At 39.6% G+C, this 12,159-nt stretch overlaps 1 protein-coding gene across 1 annotated transcript in view; it reads right to left on the bottom strand.

Moving 5' to 3' along the window:
* LOC128657018 (gastrula zinc finger protein XlCGF26.1-like) overlaps positions 1 to 12,159 on the bottom strand; it is a 76,423-nt gene that overhangs the window by 62,553 nt on the left and 1,711 nt on the right. The gene's annotated exons all lie outside the window — the stretch shown is intronic.

The raw sequence follows: 12,159 nt of genomic DNA, 5'->3' as shown, positions 1-12,159 counted from the left end.
CAAGAATTTTGCTACTATTACTTCTCCTCTTACTTCTCTCACAAGAAAAGGACAAAACTGTAAAGTATGGCCGTCTGAGGCTATAGAAGCTTTTGAATCTCTCAAAGAAGCTTTTTCCTCAGCTCCTATCCTTCGTCATCCAAATCCTGAGTTTCAATTTATTCTGGAGGTGGATGCTTCCTCTGTTGCTGCTGGAGCGGTTCTGTCTCAACGAATACCAGAGACTGGAAGGATTCATCCTGTTGCTTTTTTCTCTAAAAAATTCACTCCTTCCGAATTTAACTATGACGTAGGGAATAAAGAGTTGCTTGCCATCAAGATGGCATTGGATGAATGGAGACATTGGCTGGAAGGTACTTCTTTGCCATTTACTATACTTACTGATCATAAGAACCTTCTGTATCTCCAAACAGCCAAACGACTAAATTCCAGGCAAGCACGCTGGTCCTTATTCTTCTCTCGGTTTCACTATAATTTGTCTTACATACCTGGTTCAAAAAATATTAAAGCAGACGCACTTTCCAGACAATTTCAAGATACCCCAGTTCCTGAGTCTGGTACCATTCTCCAACCTCATGAAGTCATTGCCCAGTTAACAACTTCTTGGTTACAAGAATTACAGTCCGCTCAAGAGCGTCTTCCTTTGTCCTGTAAACCTCCCAATGGTTTACTCTTTGTTCCTGAACGCCTTCGTTCCAAGATTTTATTTTGGGCTCATGATAGTCCCCTTTCTGGACATCCTGGCATCAGTATTACCACTCGAAACCTCAAACAACATGTCTGGTGGCCTACACTCTCTCAAGATGTGAAGGATTACGTCTCAGTATGCACACAATGTGCCATGAACAAAACTCCACGCCAACTTCCTTCAGGATTACTCCAACCATTGCCTATACCTCACCAGCCTTGGACTCATGTATCCATGGACTTTATTACCGATCTTCCCTTGTCCACTGGGAACAATACTATCTGGGTGGTGGTCGACAGGTTCACTAAGACGGCTCATTTTGTACCCTTGCCAGGATTACCATCTGCCAAAAGACTCTCTGAACTTTTTATTCTACATATTGTAAGAATCCATGGATTTCCTCTTGATATTGTTTCAGATAGAGGGGTACAATTCGTTTCTCGATTTTGGAGGTCACTTTGTAAACATTTTGGTACTACTATATCTCTCTCTACTTCTCACCACCCACAATCGAATGGTCAGACTGAAAGAGTAAACCAGTGTCTTGAAACATATCTTAGACATTATGTGGATCATTATCATTCTAACTGGACTTCTTACCTTCCTTTGGCTGAATTGGCCCATAATGCCCGGTACAATTCCTCCCTTCAGACTTCTCCTTTTCATGCAGCTTACGGATATCAGCCTAGGACGTTCCCTTTTCATACTTCCTCCACAGTGAATCCTGCTTCTGATCTTACAGCCCGAAGATTAACTCGACATTGGCAGAAGATACATCGTATTCTTTCTGTAACTTCTAGACGTTACAAGTTCTTTTCGGATCTTCGACGGAAAAAGGCTCCCAAATATCGCCCTGGTGATAAAGTTTGGATTTCCTCTCGATTTCTTCGCCTGAAACAACCTTCTAACAAATTGGGACCACGATATGTGGGTCCTTTCCGAATACTGGGTCAGGTATGTTCCACTGCTTATCGGGTAGCTTTACCCAAGTCTCTCAAAGTCCATCCGGTATTCCATGTTTCTCTTTTAAAACCTGTGATGATTAACAGGTATTCTAAGCCTTTTTCTAAACCTCCACCGTTATTGGTGCATGGACATCCTGAGTTTGAGATCAGCCATATTCTAGATTCCAAATTGCGGGGCAAGAAATTGTATTATCTCATTCATTGGAAGGGTTATCCAGTCACGGAACGTTCTTGGGAACCTGCTCATCAAGTAAATGCTCCAATATTGGTCAAGACCTTCCACAAGACTCATCCTGATAGACCTGGTCCTGTCCCCCGGAGGGGCCCTTGGGGAGGGGGTGCTGTCATGAGCGCTTCCGTTCATCGCCGTGTCGCCGCGGCTCCCGGAACTCCTCTGTGTCTCTGACGTCATGTTGCTTAGCAACATGACGCTTTCTCTCACACCCCTCTGATGACGGTTACGCTCCTGCCCTTTAAATCTCGGCGGGAGATCTGAATCTGGGCCCGTTTGTTTGTTTCCCTGGATTGTGAGTACCATATCAGTTTTATTCTTCTGTGTACCGACTTCTGCCTGCCTGACCAAGCCTCTTGCCTAATTCCTACTTGCTGATATTTGGACATTGACTTCTGCCTGCCTGACCTTGCCTGTAGCTATTACCCTTTTGCTGACACTTGGATGCCGACTTCTGCTTGCCTGACCCTGTCTTTTGCCTATACCTTTTGCTGATATTTGGATGCCGACTTCTGCCTGCCTGACCTTGCTTTGGCCTTTACCTTTAAACCTATTCTTTGTTAAACAAGACCTGCTTAAAAGGGACATTTACTTTTACAAGCTGCAAAAGAGAACTTTGCCTTTCTGTTTGTTATACACCTGCTTAAAAGGGACATTTACTTTTACAAGCTGCAAAAGAGAACTTTGCCTTTCTGTTTGTTATAAACCTGCTTAAAGGGACATTATACTTTTACAAGCTGCAAAAGAGAACTTTGCCTTTCTGTTTGTTATACACCTGCTTAAAAGGGACATTTACTTTTACAAGCTGCAAAAGAGAACTTTGCCTTTCTGTTTGTTATAAACCTGCTTAAAGGGACATTATACTTTTACAAGCTGCAAAAGAGAACTTTTCCTTTGTTTTACAAGCCTGCTAAAGAGGACCTTTTTCAGAAGTTTCAAAGTAAGAGCATTTCCTTTTTGTTCTTTGTACTACTTAAAGGGACGTTTTATCCTTTGTGGCTTTCCTGCATTCTGGAACAATATTCATTTTTGTTATCTTCTAATCTGCTTCCTGAGTGGGTCACGTCCTGGATATTTCTCAGTGTGCTAGCGTGTGCTTTCAATTCACGCTAGCAGTTGGGTTACATCCCGGATTGATTCCAGAGCGGCTGACACAAAGTCTTTAACATCAACCAGCTCTGTGATGTCGTCATGGAGGAGTGGAAGAGGACTCCATTGGCAACCTGTGAAGCTCTGATGAACTTCATGCCCAAGAGGGTTAAGGCAGTGCTGGAAAATAATGGTGGCCACACAAAATATTGACACTTTGGGCCCAATTTGGACATTTCCACTTAGGGGTATACTTACTTTTGTTGCCAATGGTTTAGACATTAATGGCTGTGTGTTGAGTTATTTTGAGGGGACAGCAAATTAACACTGTTATACAGGCTGTAACCTCACTACTTTACATTGTAGCAAAGTATCATTTCTTCAGTGTTTTCACATGAAAAGAAATAATAAAATATTTACAAAAATGTGAGGGGTATACTCACTTTTGTGAGATACTGTATATAAAATATATCATAATAAAGTATTTCCCTAAGTTATACATATTTAATACAAAAACAAATGTTCTAACAGTGATTTCAAGAGATATGGGGGGGTAGTTATCAAGCCGTCAACCTCAAATACGCTGGAATTCCGCAGCGTATTTGTGGCGAGGCTGATGACAAGGCGGCGTATTTGTGGCGAGGCTGATGACAAGGCGGCGGATCCCATAGGAATCAATGGGAGTCTGACCATAGCGAAAGTACAAGTTCGCTGCTGCCAGACATCCCATTGATTCCTATGGGAGATGTCTACACCTAACACCCTAACATGTACCCCGAGTCTAAACACCCCTAATCAGCCCCCCCTACACCGCCGCAACTAAATAAATATATTACCCCCTAAACCGCCGCTCCCGGAGCCCACCGCAAGCTACTCTATACATATTAACCCCTAAACCGCCGCTCCCGGAGCCCACCGCAAGCTACTCTATACATATTAACCCCTAAACCGCCGCTCCCGGAGCCCACCGCAAGCTACTCTATACATATTAACCCCTAAACCGCCGCTCCCGGACACCGCCGCAACCTACATTATACCTAGTAACCCCTATCCTGCCCCCCCTATACCGCCGCCCTCTATAATAAAGTTATTAACCCCTAATCTGCCCCCCCTACACCGTCGCTACCTATAATACATTTATTAACCCCTATCCTGCCCCCCCTACACCGCCGCCACTGTAATAAAATTATTAACCCCTAAACCTAAGTCTAACACTAACCCTAACACCCCCCTAACTTAAATATTAATTAAATAAATCTAAATAATATTTCTATTATTAACTAAATTAATCCTATTTAAAACTAAATACTTACCTTTAAAATAAACCCTAATATAGCTACAATATAAATAATAATTATATTGTAGCTATCATACGCCTAGATTTAGAGTTTTGCGGCCAAAGGGGTGCGTTAGCTACGCATGCTTTTTTCCCCCCGCACCTTTTAAATACCGCTGGTATTTAGAGTTTACAGAATGGCAGGGTTTTCAGTGCGTTAGGCTCCAAAAAGGGAGCGTAGAGCATAATTTAACGCCACTGCAACTCTAGATACCAGCGGTGCTTATGAACGCGGCCAGCCTCAAAAACGTGCTTGTGCACGATTCCCCCATAGGAAACAATGGGGCTGTTTGAGCTGAAAAAAAATCTAACACCTGCAAAAAAGCTGCGTTCAGCTCCTAACGCAGCCCCATTGTTTCCTATGGGGTAACACTTCCTACGTCTGCACCTAACACTCTAACATGTACCCCGAGTCTAAACACCCCTAACCTTACACTTATTAACCCCTAATCCGCCGCCCCCGCTATCGCTGACCCCTGCATATTATTTTTAACCCCTAATCTGCCGCTCCGTAAACCGCCGCTACTTACATTATCCCTATGTACCCCTAATCTGCTGCCCCTAATACCGCCGACCCCTATATTATATTAATTAACCCCTAATCTGCCCCCCACAACGTCGCCTCCACCTGCCTACACTTATTAACCCCTAATCCGCCTCACTAACCCTATAATAAATAGTATTAACCCCTAATCTGCCCTCCCTAACATCGCCGACACCTAACTTCAATTATTAACCCCTAATCTGCCGACCGGATCTCGCCGCTACTCTAATAAATGTATTAACCCCTAAAGCTAAGTCTAACCCTAACACCCCCTTAAGTTAAATATAATTTAAATCTAACGAAATAAATTAACTATTATTAAATAAATTATTCCTATTTAAAGCTAAATACTTACCTGTAAAATAAACCCTAATATAGCTACAATATAAATAATAATTATATTGTAGCTATTTTAGGATTAATATTTATTTTACAGGCAACTTTGTATTTATTTTAACCAGGTACAATAGCTATTAAATAGTTAAGAACTATTTAATAGCTAAAATAGTTAAAATAATTACAAAATCACCTGTAAAATAAATCCTAACCTAAGTTACAATTAAACCTAACACTACACTATCAATAAATTAATTAAATACAATATCTACAAATAAATACAATGAAATAAACTAACTAAAGTACAAAAAATAAAAAAGAACTAAGTAACAAAAAATAAAAAAAATATTTACAAACATTAGAAAAATATTACAACAATTTTAAACTAATTACACCTACTCTAAGCCCCCTAATAAAATAACAAAGCCCCCCAAAATAAAAAAAATGCCCTACCCTATTCTAAATTAAAAAAGTTCAAAGCTCTTTTACCTTACCAGCCCTGAACAGGGCCCTTTGCGGGGCATGCCCCAAAGAATTCAGCTCTTTTGCCTGAAAAAAAAAACATACAATACCCCCCCCCCAACATTACAACCCACCACCCACATACCCCTAATCTAACCCAAACCCCCCTTAAATAAACCTAACACTAAGCCCCTGAAGATCTTCCTACCTTGTCTTCACCATGCCAGGTTCACCGATCGGTCCAGAGTCTTGATCCAAGCCCAAGCGGGGGGCTGAAGAGTGACGTCCATCCTCGGGCTGAAGTCTGGATCCAAGCGGCGGCTGAAGAAATCCATCATCGGGCTGAAGTCGGAAGTCCATCATCGGGATGAAGTCTTCTATCAAGCCGCATCTTCAATCTTCTTTCTTCTGGAGCGGAGCCATCTTCTTTCCAACCGACGCGGATCCAACCTCTTCAACCGACGCCTACTCGCCGAATGAAGGTTCCTTTAAGGGACGTCATCCAAGATGGCGTCCCTCAAATTCCGATTGGCTGATAGGATGCTATCAGCCAATCGGAATTAAGGTAGGAAAATTCTGATTGGCTGATGGAATTAAATAGGAATAATTTATATAATAAGAGTTAAATATAATTTAAATCTAACGAAATAAATTAACTTAGGGGGGTGTTAGTGTTAGGGTTAGACTTAGCTTTAGGGGTTAAAAAATTTATTAGAATAGCGGTGAGCTCCGGTCAGCAGATTAGGGGTTAATGTTTGAAGTTAGGTGTCGGCGATGTTAGGGAGGGAAGATTAGGGGTTAATACTATTTATTATAGGGTTATTGAGGCGGGAGTGAGGCGGATTAGGGGTTAATAACTTTATTATAGTAGCGGTGCTACTATAGATTGAGATCGCATTCTATTGGCTGTTCCGATCAGCCAATAGAATGCGATCTCAATCTGATTGGCTGATTCAATCAGCCAATCAGATTTTTCCTACCCTAATTCCGATTGGCTGATAGAATCCTATCAGCCAATCGGAATTGAAGGGACGCCATCTTGGATGACGTCCCTTAAAGGAGCCTTCATTCGTCGTTAGTCCGTCGGGGAAGAAGGATGTTCCGTGTTGGCGGGATGAAGATGGATCCTGAAGCAAGAAGATTGAAGACCCCGCTTGGAAGATGACATCGCCCGGATGGAAGATGATCTTCAGCGCCGCTTGGAAGATGACATCGCCCGGATGGAAGACTTCTTCAGCACCGCTTGGAGGATCACTTCATCGGATGGAAGACTTCTTCAGCGCCCCTTGGAGGATCACTTCTGCCGCTCCGGATCTCCTCTTCAGTTCCATCGGTGGCTCGGCTGAGTGAAGACGACTCAAGGTAGGATGATCTTCAGGGGATTAGTGTTAGGTTATTTTAAGGGGGGTTTGGGTTAGATTAGGGGTATGTGGGTGGTGGGTTTTAATGTTGGGGGGGTTGTATTTTTCTTTTACAGGCAAAAGAGCAGTTTTCTTTGGGGCATGCCCCACAAAAGGCCCTTTTAAGGGCTGGTAAGGTAAAAGAGCTTTGAACTTTTTTAATGTAGAATAGGGTAGGGAATTTTTTTTATTTTGGGGGGCTTTGTTATTTTATTAGGGGGCTTAGATTAGGTGTAATTAGCTTAAAATTGTTGTAATATTTTTGAAATGTTTGTAACTTATATTTTTAATTTTTTGTAACTTGGCTTTTTTTATTTTTTGTACTTTAGTTAGTTTATGTAATTGTATTTAATTGTAGTTATTTGTAGTTAATTTATTTAATTAATTTAATGATAGTGTAGTGTTAGGTTTAATTGTAACTTAGGTTAGGATTTATTTTACAGGTAATTTTGTATTTCTTTTAGCTAGGTAGTTATTAAATAGATAATAACTATTTAATAACTATTCTAACTAGCTAAAATAAATACAAAGTTGCCTGTAAAATAAATATAAATCCTAAAATAGCTACAATGTAATTATTAATTACATTGTAGCTATCTTAGGGTTTATTTTACAGGTAAGTATTTAGTTTTAAATAGGAATAATTTATTAAAGTATAGTGTAGTGTTAGGTGTAATTGTAACTTAGGTTAGTTTTTATTTTACAGGTAAATTTCTCTTTATTTTAGCTAGGTAAGCTATTAAATAGTTAATAACTATTTAATAGCTATTGTACCTAGTTAAAATAAATTGAAATTTACCTGTAAAATAAAAATAAATCCTAAGATAGCTACAATATAATTATTATTTATATTGTAGCTATATTAGGCTTTATTTTAATGGTAAGTATTTAGTTTTAAATTGGATTAATTTAGTTAATAATAGAAATATTATTTAGATTTATTTAATTAATATTTAAGTTAGGGGGGGTGTTAGGGTTAGTGTTAGACTTAGGTTTAGGGGTTAATAAATTTATTACAGTAGCGGCGGTGTAGTGGGGGGCAGGATAGGGGTTAATAAATGTATTATAGGTGGCGACGGTGTAGGGGGGGCAGATTAGGGGTTAATAAATTTAATATAGGTTGCGGCGGGGTCCGGGAGCGGCGGTTTAGGGGTTAAACTATTTTTCTTTCATGTAATTAGCAAGAGTCCATGAGAGCTAGTGACGTATGGGATATACATTCCTACCAGGAGGGGCAAAGTTTCCCAAACCTTAAAATGCCTATAAATACACCCCTCACCACACCCACAATTCAGTTTTACAAACTTTGCCTCCCATGGAGGTGGTGAAGTAAGTTTGTGCTAGATTCTACGAGATTACCATTTGTAATTTTAGAACTCTGTGCATTCTCAGAGTTTTTCAGTTAGTTTCTTTTTGAAGAAGAGACGTTTATTGTTTTTCAGACAATATCACAACTATGGTGTATTTCAATCATCAGGGTGGGACTATCAGTCCTTAGGCTGTGACAGAAGTGTCTCGGATATTAGCTTGGGCTAAATCCAGCTCCTATCTAAATTCTGTGGTTTTTTCCCCAGGTATAGATATTTGGGAAGCGGATTATCTCTGTTAATCAAGCTTTACATCCGGGAGAATGGTCTCTCATACCCAGATATGTTTTTCAATTTTTCAGATGTGAGCATTTCTAGAAATAGATCTGTTGGCATCTCATCTGAATAAAGAACTTCCCAGGGGCCTATTCAGGTCCGGGGATCCTCAGGCGGAAGTAGTGTATGCATTGACATTTCTTTGGAATTATCTTTTTGCCTATTTCTTTCCGCCTCTAGTTCTTCTTCCAAGTGATTTCCAAAATTCTTATGGAGTATTTGTTTGTTCTGCTGGTGGCTCCAGCATGTCCTCTCAGGTTTTGGTATGCGGATCTCATTCGGATGGCCAGTTGCCAACCTTGGACACTTCCGTTTAAACCAGACCTTCTTTCTTAAGGCCCATTTTTTCCATCGGGATCTCAAATCATAAAATTTGAAGGGATGGAGATTGAACGCTTGATTTGTAGTCATAGAGGTTTCTCTGACTCATTGATTAATACTATGTTTCAGGCTCGTAAATCTGTCTCTAGAAAGATTTATTATTGAGTCTGGAAGACCTACTTTTCTTGGCATTCTTTTAAAATTCATAGAATTTTATTATTTTTTCAGGTTGGTTTGGATAAGGTTTTTTTTTTAGTTCTTTGATAGGACAAATCTCTACTCTTTCTGTTCTTTTTTCACAGAAAGATTGCTAATCATCCTGATATTCATTGTTTTGTACAGGCTTTGGTCCGTATCAAGCCTGTCATTAATTCAATCTCTCCTCTTTGGAGTCTCAATTTGGTGCTGAGGGCTTTACAGGCACCTCCGTTTGAAACTATGCATTCTCTGAACATTAAATTACTTTCTTGGAAAAGTATTGTTCCTTTTGGTTATTTCTTCTACTAGAAGAGTTTTTGAGTTATCTGCTCTTTTTTGTGAATATCCTTTTCTGATTTTTCATCAGGATAAGGCAGTGTTACTTCTTGATATTCATCATTTTGTTCAGGTTTTGATTTGTATCAAACCTGTCATTAAGCCAATTTCTCCTCCTTGGAGTCTTAATTTGGTTCTGAAGGCTTTTCAGGCTCTTCTATTTTGAGCATATGCTTGCTCTGGACATTATTTACTTTCATGGAAAGTATTGTTCTTTTTGGACATCTCTTCAGCTAGAACAGTTTTTGAATTATCTGTTCTTTCTTGTGAATCTCTTTTTTCTGATTTTTTTTTTTTCATCAGGATAAGGTGGTTTTTGCTGTCCTCATTTCAATTCTTACCTAAAGTTGTAAATTCTATCAACGTTAGGGAGGAATTATTGTTTTCCTAAGACTTCTTTGGTGAGATTCTTACTTTCTTTGGATATGGTAAGAGTTTTTAAAATTCTCTGTTGAAGCTATTCAGATTTCAGATAGACTTCTAGTCTATTTGTTATCTTTTCTGGTTTTAGGAAGGTCAAAAGGCTTCTGCCATTTATTTGGCATCTTGCTTAAACTTTTGGTTCATCATGCTTATTTGGAGTCGGGTGGATTCCCGCCTCGGAGGATTACGGCTCATTCTACTAGGTAAGTTTCTACTTCCTGGGCTTTTTAAGAATGAAGCTTCTGTTGATCAGATTTGCAAAGCAATGACTTGGTCTTCTTTGCATACTTTTACTATGTTCTACCATTTTGATGTTTTCTCTTCTTTAGAAGCAGTTTTGGTAGAATGGTACTTCAGGCAGCTGTTTCAGTTTGATTCTTCTGCTTATAATTTCAGTTTTTTTCATTATAAAAATTGAAACTTTTTTGATTTGGGTAGTGGATTAATTTTTCAGCGGAATTGGCTGTCTTTATTTTATCCCTCCCTCTCTAGTGACTCTTGCATGGAAGTTCCACATCTTAGGTATTTGCTATCCCATACGTCACTAGCTCATGGACTCTTGCTAATTACATGAAAGAAAACATAATTTATGTAAGAACTTACCTGATAAATTCATTTCTTTCATATTAGCAAGAGTCCATGAGGCCCACCTTTTTTGTGGTGGTTATGATTTTTTTGTATAAAGCACAATTATTCAAATTCCTTATTTTTTGATGCTTTCGCTCCTTTCTTATCACCCCACTTCTTGGCTATTCGTTAAACTGAATTGTGGGTGTGGTGAGGGGTGTATTTATAGGCATTTTAAGGTTTGGGAAACTTTGCCCCTCCTGGTAGGAATGTATATCCCATACGTCACTAGCTCATGGACTCTTGCTAATATGAAAGAAAGTAATTTATCAGGTAAGTTCTTACATAAATTATGTTATTTAGTTGCGGCGAGGTGCGGGATCAGCAGGATAGGGGTTAATAACTTTATTATAGAGGGCGGCGGTATAGGGGGGGCAGGATAGGGGTTACTAGGTATAATGTAGGTGGCGGTGGGCTCCGGGAGCGGCGGTTTAGGGGTTAATACATTTATAAGAGTTGCGGCGGGGTCTAGGAGCGGCGGTTTAGGGGTTAGTAACTTTATTTAGTTGCGGGGGGCTCCGGTATAGGGTGTAGAACAGTGTAGTTTAGTGTGGGTGCTTAGTGACAGGCTAGCAATAAAGCTGTCAAAAAGCCGAACAGCAGCGAGATCAGATGAGTGATAACTATCACAGTCCGCTGCTCATCGCCCCGTACTTGGTGCGCGGCTTTTTGACAGATTTATTGATAACTTAGGCGAATTTTTTCAGGTCCGCGGCGGCGAAGGTAGGTGAGCTTAGGCGGGCGTATTGAACCGGCGAAGGCAGGAAAGTTGACACGTTGATAACTACCCCCCATGGTCTATGATCATGTGCTGGACTGGGACACAAAGGTGTATATGTAAGTGTTTTTATTTATATGTGTATAAATATATAGGAGCCTATGCAGAAAGGGACTCAGCGAGGTCACAATATTCAACTTCCACATGTTAGCGCCTGAGGCTTTGACTCTTCCGATAACATTTTACTATCAACTTGTAATACGAGTGCAAGAATAGGAGCACTATACATTTAACTTGAGCAGAGTTAGCACTCAGTAGTGATTATATTTTTGTGCTTCATTTCTAGCCCTTAGTTATTCATACATGAGCTGCTCATTGACTTGTGTCTGCTGTGTAACCATCTGAGAACATATAACTGTTTAAATGAGACAAAATGTCACCATCAGAATATTCCCTTTACTTAAAGGGACATGATACCTACATTTTTTCTTTCATGATTTAGAAAGAGCATGCAATTCCAAACAACATTCCAATTTATGTCCATTATCTAATTTGCTTCATTCCCTTGATATCCTTTGTTGAAAAGCATATTTAGGCTCAGTAGCTACTGAATGGTAGCTGCACATAGATGCCTCATGTGATTAGGTCACCCATGTGCATTGCTTTTTCTTCCACAAAGGATATCTAAAGAATGAAGCAAATTAGATAATAGAAGTAAACTACAAAGTTGTTTAAAATTGTATTCTCTATCTGAATCAAGATAGAAATCTTTTGGGTGTCATGTCTCTTTAATTAACCTTGGTTAATGGTTAAATATAGATAATGACTTGTTTTTCAGAAC

The sequence above is a fragment of the Bombina bombina genome, chromosome 4 (assembly GCF_027579735.1).
Source record: "Bombina bombina isolate aBomBom1 chromosome 4, aBomBom1.pri, whole genome shotgun sequence".
Lineage (NCBI taxonomy): Eukaryota > Metazoa > Chordata > Amphibia > Anura > Bombinatoridae > Bombina > Bombina bombina.
This window is presented reverse-complemented; position numbering and strand designations above follow the sequence as displayed.